Source organism: Lacerta agilis, chromosome 6 (genome assembly GCF_009819535.1).
Source record: "Lacerta agilis isolate rLacAgi1 chromosome 6, rLacAgi1.pri, whole genome shotgun sequence".
In the NCBI taxonomy this organism is placed as follows: domain Eukaryota; kingdom Metazoa; phylum Chordata; class Lepidosauria; order Squamata; family Lacertidae; genus Lacerta; species Lacerta agilis.
Window position 1 is genome coordinate 68,619,760 of NC_046317.1, and position 11,586 is coordinate 68,631,345.

Sequence of the window (11,586 nt, forward strand, 5' to 3'; positions counted from 1 at the left end):
TACTTTCAACATACTGTATGAAAGCAGCTATTTAATTTGCAACAGAAAGGCTTTGGAAGACAGTACGTTTCTTGAGAAAGGAAAAGCGTATGTTCCCAGCTTTATTAAGTATGAGAGAGTCTTTTACAGTGGATGTGTGATGCAATTCGGCGCTTCTGCCCATGTGTGAGCGACGAAACCTGGAAGTAACCCGTTCCAGTACTTCTGGGTTCGGTGCGTCCGTAACCCGAAAACGCGTAACCCACAGCCAGGGGCAGAACAAGGGGGCGGGCCGCCCCAGGTACCGCACGGGGGGGGGGGAATGACACTCGGGGTGGTGCCCCACCCCCGCGATCGCTGCTGCTGGTGCATGGCAACTTATAAGGCTGCAGCGTGTGTGTTCGCATGCTGCAGCCTTAAAACTTGCCGTGCCACCGCACCGTCAGAAGGGGGGGGGGTGCTGGCCGCTTGCGCCAGCCATCGTGGGTGGGCTGCACATGCGCAGTTCACCCGGGATGCTGCGCGTGCGCCGTGACGTCACGGCGCACGTGCTAGGGGGCAGCACCCCGCCCCCTAGGTGGCAAAACTGCTCGCTACGCCCCTGCCCACAGTGATCGCAACCTGAGGTATGACTGTATAGTAAAGAGTCCCCAGGGTGCAGTTCTATATACATGTACTTACAACTTCCAATAAATGCAATGGGGTTTACTTCTGAGTTGGTGATTGTACAGATCTGCACTGTAGTTGGCTCTGCCTGTCATTGGCTCTGGCTCCACCTATCGTTGGTCTTTCTGCTTCCACTCACCACCAGTGGGCGCCAGTCACCACTGAACCTCACAAGTTTCTACACCAGACACTGCAGCTGTGCCAAAAAAACACAATGTTTTGAATCCTGACAGAAAGAGGGACACAGCAGGATATATACTATGCGTAAATCCTAAACACAACATGCAAATTAGCTCAGGTGATTTTCACAGACTGATCCACTGAACTGGCATGATATTCCCTTACTGCAACACCTCACTGCACTCTCCAAATCAGCTGCCTTGAGAATTCAAGATGTGGATAATCTGATTACAGTAGGTTTTGCTGTTTTTGCAGCCTCTGCCTGCGGCATGTTGTGTTCCTTTCCTAGTAGACAAACTGGACTCTGTGTCCTTTGCTCCCTGTCCCCTAGATGTTGTGGACTCCAACTCCCATTGCCAGCATGGCCTGTCACTAGTGGTGATTGGAACTGGAGCCCAAAACATCTGGAAGGCACGTTCTCTAATATAGCAGCCCATGCACACCACTGGTCTCCTCTCTCTTCTTTCCTTTCCTCCTGTGATTCTGAGGAACCAAAATAACAGAGAAATGAGAAAAGGAGAGCATACATAAACCATGCCCATTACACAATACGAAAAGAGGATTCCTGACACAGATGTGGATGACTGTTTAAAAAGAAGCGAAAGAGCAGGAAGTTAGGGTGTAGTATGGGCGATTCGGTCCTCCAAAATTTAATTTGATAGATAGACCAATGATCTGACTCAACATAAGGCAGCTTCCTGTGTTTCAATGCTATGCAGTACCAAAAAGAGTTAATGCATCAGCAAAAAGAGAACAAAGGTCGGTACAGATCTGCGTACAATTTGCACATAATTAATATGTATAGATGCAAATTCAGAAACAATTGCTTTAGTTTAAAGAGAAACATAATACACTGAATTACAAAATATCTGGTCCATTGTGATGCTGATCAACCTTAACCTCCCATAAGCAGACACATGTAAATCAGCCCCATAAGTTTATGGAGAGATGGATGTTTTTTTCTGCTCTAACACATTCAACGACAATGTACAACCATATGCTGTCTTCAATTTATTGTAAGGCTATTAATTTTTTGTAATGTTATTCGTTGGAATTTTTGTTCTTGATATGTTAACACAAAAAATCACACACAGTATTTAAAAAAGGCATCTCATCATAGTGAGGAAGGCTATAGTGACCAAGTGACCATTGTGTCTGTTCAGACTGCTGTCCAGGTGCTGATGATGGACAGCTTCCAGGCTGTCCTTTTTAAAGGCTCTTTATCTTTAAATCTGACCTTCACTAAGCATCCCTTCAAATAGAAGAGTCATTCAAACAGAGACTGTCCACTGCAGCCTTTCAAATCCCGTAAAGTGGAACACATTCCACCCCACATAATACATTTTGCTGCCTGACCGTTAGACAGAGTAAGGCAGCTGATTTTGGGTGCCACAAGAGAGCAGCAAATTTGATTTATTATTGTTGTATATTTTCTCCCAGGAGGTGGTGCTTTTGGGGGATTTTATGTTTTAGGTGCCTAGATAACTTGACCACCCTTGGGTACTATGCACCTTGATTTGGCAGGGAGGAGTCACTGCTGTTCAATCTCAGGCAGCAAAATGTCTTGACCTGCCCTCTTGCCTTAAGAGAACAAGGAGTCCATAGGGCATTTGAGTTAATTCCTGCCACATCCTGAATCTTTTATTCTGTGCCCATTGCTGCCTAATGTAAAAGAAGAATAAAGACCCAGGCAACCGCAAATATCTAAGGAGCCAAGTCAAACATGGAAGTTGCCTGTGCATATTGAGAGAGAAAAATCCCAGGAGCACAGCGATCTTTAATCATCTCTAAGACTCCAACATCTCCATCTGGTGGCCTGGACAAATGTGTGCATGTGCAATGTAACAGTATGAAAGAGCCACTACAAGATGCAGTCTGGTTCCGTTGTGCTTCCTGGGAGGAACTAGGAACTACCTGAGAGCAACACCCACCACCTCTTCCAACTGCAGAATGAGAAAGCTCTATAAACACTGTTAAGTTTAGAAAGTGGCTTTAGTGAGAAAACCCCCCCCCCACCAAAACCACAACTTCAGAGCTAAACACTGTCCAGTGATCCTACAAAAAGCTAGTCCATAGCAGCTCTGTCCAGATGAATGGAATGGAACTTAGATATCAACTGATTTCAATAGGATTTATAAAGACCTGCTGATATACAAAACCGAGCAAGATGGTAGAATTCAGTTCAGACTCAAGTGGGGGTAGGTGCTATCTCTGAATGATTTTCCCCATTAAAAACAACAACACAGCAACAACCTTGTGACTATTCAGTAAGTTAGCACACCAGGAGAAAGGTCTGGCACGGTTCTCTATCTGACATGGTTTTAGTGCAGAGAGTTCTTTCACGTGAGGAGCATTCAGAAATATCACCACCCCCCTCTTGCAGACTGAAGTAGCATAGTCCAGAATTTTACCACCTTGCTCCATGTCATGCATAGACCACCTCTCAGGCCCCATCTGCATTGTACATTTAAAGCACCGTGATGACATTTTAAACAGGCATGGCTCCCCCCAAAGAATTCTGGGCATTGTAGTTTATTAGGATGCTGGGAATTGTTAAGAGACCCCCACTCCCCTCACAGAGCTGCAATTCCCAGAGTGGTTGAAAAGTGAATCCCTCTTTTTAGTGAACTCTGAGAATTGCAGCTCTGTGAAGGGAACAGGGATCTCCTATCAATTAACAATGTCCTTAACAAACTATACTTCTCAGAATTCTTTTTTTTTGGGGGGGGGAGTAGAGCCACGACTGCTTAAAGTGGTTTGATGCTGCTTTGAATGTAGTGCCAATGGGGATTTAGTCCTGATGTAAGCTTTTTGGATTGTGCCGGGTTTGATACAAATATATCCGTATCTATAAATACATAATAGTCAGCTAAGATTAGCTAGATCAGTCAACATTGCAATATATTAATAAATTGTCAGATGAGGAGCAAAGGATGAGCTGATAAAAAATGGGCAATTCTTCTCATTTCAGAAGTTAAAAAAGAATTACAACTGTGGCATGTCTGACGTAGGTCTGCCTACACACATGATTTCAAATACTCCCCAAATTAGCCAGGAACACTTAATGCAGCTTTCAGCTCAGGCTGTAGCTTGCTTCTAGGGTGTTACATTAATGATGATTCAAAGAGTTCAGAATCTAATCACAGGGATAAAAATAGAAAAAAAAACTCTACTTATAACAATTCATTGTACAACAGGTCTTCCTCCAGCTTTCTCATTATCTCCCTGTGCAGTTCCTCTCAGCATCAGGGGTATTTTCTCCTGATTGCAAAGGAAGACATCAGTCTTGTGGGGTTTCTCTATCCCCTCTTCATTTCAGGGATTGCTGTTGATACTGCTGCTCTGTGATCTCATTCCATTTCTCCTTCTGTGTGGTTTCAGGCTTGGTGCAGTGTAGCTCAAATGTGCTCTTGTGTTCAGATCCTGCTTGCAATTTTTTCATGGGCACTGGTTTGGTTACTGCAAGAACAGGATGCTGGACTAGATGGACTACTGGCCTGATCCAGTAGGCCCTTCTTATGCTCTTTGGTGTTTTGCATAGACCCATTCTGGGCTCCAGAATGCCCACTGTAGCTGGCACCAGACTCCATATATATATATATATATATATATATATATATATATATATATACGCAAAAGCTCAGTGGTACAGCACACACTTTGCATGCAGACGATACCAGGCTCAATCTCCAACATCTTCCTATGTAACCCCAGAGAGCTGCTGCCAGTCAAAGCAGTCAGTACTGAGTTGATGGACCGGTGGAGCCTTCCTTTTGTGGCTACAATGGTCCAACAGCGTCCCCCTTCCATCCTCCCCACCTGTTGAGACTTGCTGGCCTCCCCGCCCAGGAGAAAAATGGCAGGGCATGTCTATGTCCCTTATTGAGGATGACAGAATAGCTGCAGCTTCCCTTGCAATCAGTGGTGGCACCAGAATAAAATATTCAGGTGGAGGGACAAAGAAGTATATTTCTAGATGGGAGAGCTGTGTCCTACAGGTGCAATGTAGTAGTGAACAAAAGAATATGGTCCTTAAAAAAACAAAACCAATTAAGCATCACTTAACTGTCCAAAAACTTAACCATCTTTAATTTTCTGAGTTTCTGTGTTTTCTTGTAACAACGCTTTTTGTGTATCTGTTTGCCATCACTGTCCTTCACGTCCTTCAGGTTCTGTCTCCATCAGCCTTTGGGGAGAGACTGTACTTGGAAACACTGGGATGAACTATTCTACCTGCTCTGCTTTGCCTGGGACCCTTGTAATGAGCTGCTGTCTGGAAAGTGGCTGCTCATAAGTGTCTGCCTCAGGGACAGTAACCCTTTGGGAAGTTTTTTGTGCTCTATTTTGCCATTTTGCTGGGGAATGGGCAGACTAGTCTCTGCTTTTAGGCATGGGAAAGGATGTTTCTGTGTTTAGGTTCTTTGTGCTAATGTTGTTGTTGAGATCCTCCTGATTTATATTTGGGCTAAGTTGTATTTTGTTTGAAAGAATGTTGACTTCGTGTGTTAACCTTTGTGAGCTGCTTTGAAGGCCTTTTTGGCCAGAAGGCAGCATAGAAATAAACTACAATGTAAGATTTGTTTTGCCTTTGCCGGGTGCTTCTAAGGAGTCAAGGCTTTTCTCTCCCCCTCCCCCCGACACTGTATCTGGCCTTCTTCTCCCCCCTTTTACCTCTTGTGTTAGTGAAATTCTCAACAGCAGAACTGACTGCTCTTCTGGATTTCTGTGTGCCAGAGTACATTAAGTTGTCTGGCAAGTCAAGGAGGGCCGGCCCTGTCATTGGGCAAAGTGAGGCAACCATTCAGACAACAGATGCTTGGGACCACGGAGAAGCAGCAAAGCGTTGGAAGACATAGGAGTATATGAAGCTGCCTTATATTGAGTCAGACCATTGGCCCATTACTATTGTCTACAGTGTCCGGCAGAAGCTCTCTAGGATTTCAGGGAGTCTTTTCCCAGTCAATGCCAGGGATTAAACCTGGGACTTCAGCATGCAAAGCAGATATTTGGCCACCGAGGCACAACTTTTCCTTGTAGGTGTTTGTGCTGTGCAGCCAGCCTTGCAGAGTCTTTTGGCCTCGGTTGCTGTCCTATTGCCAGGGCTGAATTAAGATTCAGTTGCAAGTCTGTTTGGCTTCTGCACACGGGATGCGTGCTCATAGAATCGTAGAATTGCAGAGTTGGAAGGGATCCCACGGGTCATCTAGTCCAACCTCCTGCAATGCGGAAATCTCAACGTGTACCCCTAAGCATGAAGTGGACATGGGTCTAAGGGCTGCAACTGACCAGAGTTCCCCAGCATGTGCTGCCAAGTGTTTAGGGCAGTCTTGCCAACCTGGAGCTCTCCGCATGTTTTTGAGTACAACACCCATCTACCCCAGTTTGCACAGCTAGGGTGCATGAGAATTGTAGTTCATAACTTCTGAAAGGCACCAGGTTGGAGGAGGCTGGCTTAGGATCCTGTGACTGCCCTTCACACTCTACATATTTACTGTAGGACATGCAGATATGACCTTAATGCAGCGACAGGAGACAAGATTGCTGCTTAAAGTGTGAAGCAGCTTTCGGCTAGGTCATATCCCGGTCATCTGTAGTAACTGACGCGTAACAAATGCTTTTGAATTCAATTTCTCTGCAAAGTTTTCTCAGGTGAAGTGGGGAAGGAGGAGGAAAGAGCCTCCCAATGCTTTAATAGGTTTCTGTATATCTGCTTGTGATGCTTATCACCTGTCAGATGCCATCAAGCCCTTTTATGTATCGGCAGCTGGCTGCTGGGTTGGGGGGGGGGGGTAAGTGGTTGAAATGTGACAGAGGCTTTTGACTTCAGGTGTTGAGTAAGCTGCAGAAGCAGATGAACCCTTCCGAAAGAGAGAAGAACCTATTTTAATGCAAATGTCTCCGGGAATAAAACGAAATCCTGCGGGAACAAAAAAAAAAACCCAACCCTTTGGAATCCGCAGAAGCTGCACAATCTATTTGATTGTCCCTAAATAGATATATTCTCTCCCTCCTCTCCCACCCCGCCACTGCCAAAGTTATCAAAGAGATGTCATCTGTTCAGTGAAGAGAACGCTCACATGCAAAGTAGGTCAAATCAGAACACATACACACAATGTGAAAAAAGGGGAAACACTAAGCTCAAAGATGGCAGGATGAGGAGCTCACAAAGAACTGCATGGAATATTAACATTTCACTTACAAATCTGCATAGGCGCTCATATGCAATGGAGCTGGCTGAGGGACAGCTAAATATTCGAGTGGAATGAGGTGCTTTTGTCTGGTGTGATGGGCGTAAATTGACATTTTTCATAATATTAAGGCTAGCCTGTTTAAATGGGTAGTAACCAGGGTTGTTTTTTTTTAAGCCAGAACTTGCCGGAACTCAATTCTGGCACCTCTCGGGTGGGTGCCATTGCCATTCTAAGAGAATGGGGGAGGTGCTCACGGTGAGTTCTGGCACCTCTTTTTCTAGAAAAACAGCAGTGGTAGTAACTGAACAGAATCAGTCCCACTTCCAGCACATTCAGTAATTAGAGGACCCAGGGAAGGTTTGCAGCTTTTTAGCTTTGCAGTGAGAAGGGAGGCGGAACTTATGACCTATGCATACAATTGCTATCGTAGAGAAGGAGAAAGGGCTCCTGACAAAAGCAATGCATGCTGTGGTGAGTCTCAAGTAGGCAAGGGCCACATTCACAGCACAGACTGAAAGCACTACCATACCACTTCAAACAGTCACAGCTTTCCCCAAAGAATCTTGGGAGCTGTAGTTTGTTAAGAGTGCCAAGAGTTGTTAGTAGTTCTGCTCCCAGGGCTCTAATTCCCAGAGCGGTTTAACAATCAATACCCCTTTAAAGAAATCTCTGGGAATTGAATAACATCACTCTCTGAGGGGAATGGGCATCTCCTAACAACTCTCTCAAATTACAGCTCCCAGCATTCTTTAGGGGAAGCCATGGCTGTTTAAAGCAGTATCATAGCACCACTTTAAATGTAAGTTGTGGATGTGGCCAAGGCCTTTCTTTAATGGAGGCCTTCCATTGGATCAGGCGAGAGGGCTCAAGTCTCTCAGCATTTTCTTCATAGCCAGACACAAGAGCAGTACAGAACAGATTGTAAGATTAAGAACACTTGGTGTCTGTGCTTGTCTCAGTGGCGTTTCTATGAACAGGCATTGTTCTGAAGGACAGTTCTTACACCAGCAAACTGTTCAGGACAGCTGGTGTGATTTTCTTCATTTGCACTGTCAGGATGTCCTTGGCAATGTCACGTGACGGTTTTGTAGCAATTTGGCTTTCTCATTGGGATTGGCTCTACCGTCATTGTCATGTGACGTGCCTTCTGGTTTTCTGATGGGCTGAGCACACCTGCTGCAACCCAGCAGGGTGCTTTATCCAACTCCCCCCATTTTCTACAATGAAACTTTTAATCTAAAGCAGAGGCGGAGAATGCGGTGGCCCTCCAGATGTTGCTGGACTTCAACTCCCATTATCTCTGATCATTAGCCATGCTGGCTGGGGATGAGGGAGTTGCAGTCCGGCAACCTCCCAAGCTTCGCACCCCAATCTAAAATAACAAAAGTGCTGAGTCATGCTTTCCTTCTGGTCAGCAGCTTGAATTCAGTGCTGTCTGAAGCGGTGACTGATCTGTTCTGCTCCTGTGGTGTCATATGGCATTAGGGAATAGACAGGTGAGTATATGTTGGCTCAAATAGCCAAGTGGGGAGGTTTGGCAGATCTAATTAACTCCATGGGCTGGAATTCCCCACACTCTGGCTGAAAAAATGCACCGAACAAATCCATTCTCTCTCTCTCTCTCTCTCTCTCTCTCTCTCTCTCTCTCTCTCTCTCTCTCTCTCATACACACACACACACACACACACACACACACACAAAGCTAGACCAGAATAAATAAGCCATCCACAAGAACAGTGGAAAACTATATCAGCTTAGCATAAAACAGGGCAGGAGGTTGCTTTTCCAGACCTGTGATAGATCTGCTCGCTACTGAGATTAACTCATCACAGTATTGTGAAGGCCCCCCTGAGGATAAAGCTCTGGGTGACAAAACCTGGAAAGTATTTTCTTCCCTCCCTAGCTAATCAAACTAAATCACTGTAAACAAAGCAAAAAAAAATTGCCTCTGGACAGCTATGAAAGATTTCCATCTACAATGCATTTAGGTATTAGGGGACCCTTCCTTTGTCCCAAACTAGGTCAGTCATAAATGAGAGGTTGCTATAGTAATTTTCATACTATTTTATCATTCTCACTCCCCTCCCCTTGCAATTTACATGGATTGTAGGCTACAGTGAAGGCTGTTATCCTGTCCTTTGAAGATCAGCTTTAGCCCAAATTTAACATGGTATCTTCTTCAGTTGTTCCTTGGCCTGCTTTCCTTTGTACCATGAGAACAGAGAACAAATGTGCACCATTAGCATAACACCCACTCCTCACCTTTGGCCTAATTTCACATAGAATATTTGTCCAGCTAGCCCAGCAGTTGACAAGAACTGCAGGGTCCCAGATAGAGATTTTAACCATCACTTTTTTTTTGTTCACATATCTGGAAATGCCAGGTATTCAATAATTTGGAATTAGGGATAGGGTAGAAATTTGGCAAAAGTTTGCATTTAAAGGCAAACCTACCAAATCCAGACTTTTCAAAAGAATGTGCAAATCGAGACACAGGCACCCTTCAAAATTTGCACCCAAATGTACAATACAGCTCTCCAGCCAAGTTATGGGTGAACCCCCCCCCCAGTAAATAGTAGGGTAAAGTGTATGTGTGTGTGTGCGCGCGCGTGTGATTTGTAAGAACAACATACAAAGATATGTCATATTAGAGGAGATCACTTGCAAAAATTGCATACAAAAAGGTCTATACTAGGATAAATTTGTGCTAAAATGCTAATGAATTTTCATGAGGATATTTTTTCAATTACACAAATTGCTACAGGAATGAGAAGTGGACTTTAGACTAAAAAAGAAGAAATAGAGAGAGCCAACATTAACAGATCAACTCATCCTTACTTGGAACCTTCTACATCCAAATTGTGTTCTCTACCACTGAGCTATACTCCTCGCTCATAACTATGCAGTTGCAGAAAGAATAGCTGAAAATGCAAACCTGGGCCATGCTGTATCTCTCACGCTTCCCTGTAGCTCAGGGCTGAGTCATTTCTGTCCCTCTGAATTCCAGGCTTGGTCCTCATGAAGATCTAGAATTTCAAGATGAAAAAAGGGTTTAGAAGTTAGATTATCTTATTCTCTTTTTAGCCTGATTTTGGGGGGGGGGGAGAGAGAGAGGTAGAGAGGAAGGAGGAAGTTTTATGTGTTGACGGAAAACTGTGGTCCAACTGGAAAACCTGAGTTGAGTTACGGAGCTATCCAACAAGGTGTTCTCCAGATGTTGCAGACTAAAACTCCCACCAGCCCTCACAAATTTAGCCAATAGTCAGGGATGATAGGGTAGGCGCTGTAGTACACCAGATCTGGAGGGCACCTTGTTGACCTCTTTGTATCTTAGCAAATTTGCACAAGTCACAGAAGGGTTGAAACTCTCCCTGCCCCCTTTTTCTTCTTAGGGACACTGCAGAATTCTTTGGGGAAAGTTTGTTGCAGGGCTCAATTATTGTGCTGAACTCCAAGTTGCAGGGCTTTGAGTTTTTGCTTATATGCAAACTTATTTGCTGTAGTGTCTAGTTCTATGCACATTATTCCTTAAGGGAAAACAATGTCCCGCTGACATCAGCTGTATTCTTTCTGCTAAGTCACTGCACTTCAGCTTACAAAGAACTTTCTGCCCATGTTCTCTTATCTGTTATCTGACCAACCTACATCTTGCCCTCGGGGGGGGGGGAAGAGAGAGAAGGTGGAACAGCCTGGTGGGATGCCCACCATGTAGCTCCTCGTATTCCAGCTGAGATGTCCTCTATCCCTCCCAAAGCTGCTGCCACTGAGCTCGTACTCCAGAGCCATCTTGCCCTGACAAGAGGAGAGATCTGGCTTTCCAAAAGTTCCCCTTCTTTGTAGCTTGTTTTTGCTACTTTCTTATATTGGTTTAATAATTTTGTGTAAATCTCTTTGTGAGGTTTGCCTGAAAAGTCATACAGGTAATATATTAAATAAATATCATGCTCGTTGATTTTATTGGACCCTGAGAACAAAGAAGTATCCAGAATCAAAAGCTTTAATGCTAATACATTGGGGGAAGGATTGACAACCCGTCAAGGCAATTGGTGTGGATTTGAAATTCTACTTCTTGACTCCCCCATTTTGAGGATCTAAAGCAGAAGTTACCAGAGCATGGAATACAGTAGCCAAGTCATCTCTGTCTAAAAGGGCCACTGAGTCACTGAGGTCACCTGAGCCTCCAGTGACAATGTTGGATCCAGAAGTACCCCCAAGCTATGAACCTGCTTCTTCCAGGGCAATACAATCCTGTCCAGAGCAGGCCACCTCCCCATCTCTTGGATCCAAGAATTCAGAACACATCTCTGTCTTATCAAGATTTAGCTCGAATGTATTGGCACACATCCATATGCTCAGATGCTGCAATAGGAGAGTCCAGGCTGCAGCGTCTTCCTTCCCTGTTGACTCCCTTGGATTACATAAGGAATAAACAGAAAACAGCAAGTGCCTGAGAAGGTGTTCTATTGATTTTTCATGTATAATGCTACTTCTTTTTCCAGCTTTTTTCTGCACTTTGCTCTGCTACTGGTTATAGCTTTCTCTTTGTTTTTGGCCTCACCTTGGCTCCAGT

At 44.6% G+C, this 11,586-nt stretch overlaps 1 protein-coding gene across 2 annotated transcripts in view; it reads right to left on the minus strand.

The window, feature by feature from the left end:
- The window catches only part of DLGAP4 (DLG associated protein 4), a 125,269-nt gene extending 115,227 nt beyond the window's left edge, over positions 1-10,042 (minus strand). Inside the window, exon 1 of one of the 2 annotated variants that reach the window (XM_033153323.1) lies at positions 9,952-10,042. The gene's annotated coding sequence lies outside the window, so the exon portion shown is untranslated. The remainder of the gene's footprint in view (positions 1-9,951) is intronic. The other variant, XM_033153324.1, reaches the window with a different exon arrangement.
- Between the last annotated feature and the right edge of the window lie 1,544 nt (positions 10,043-11,586).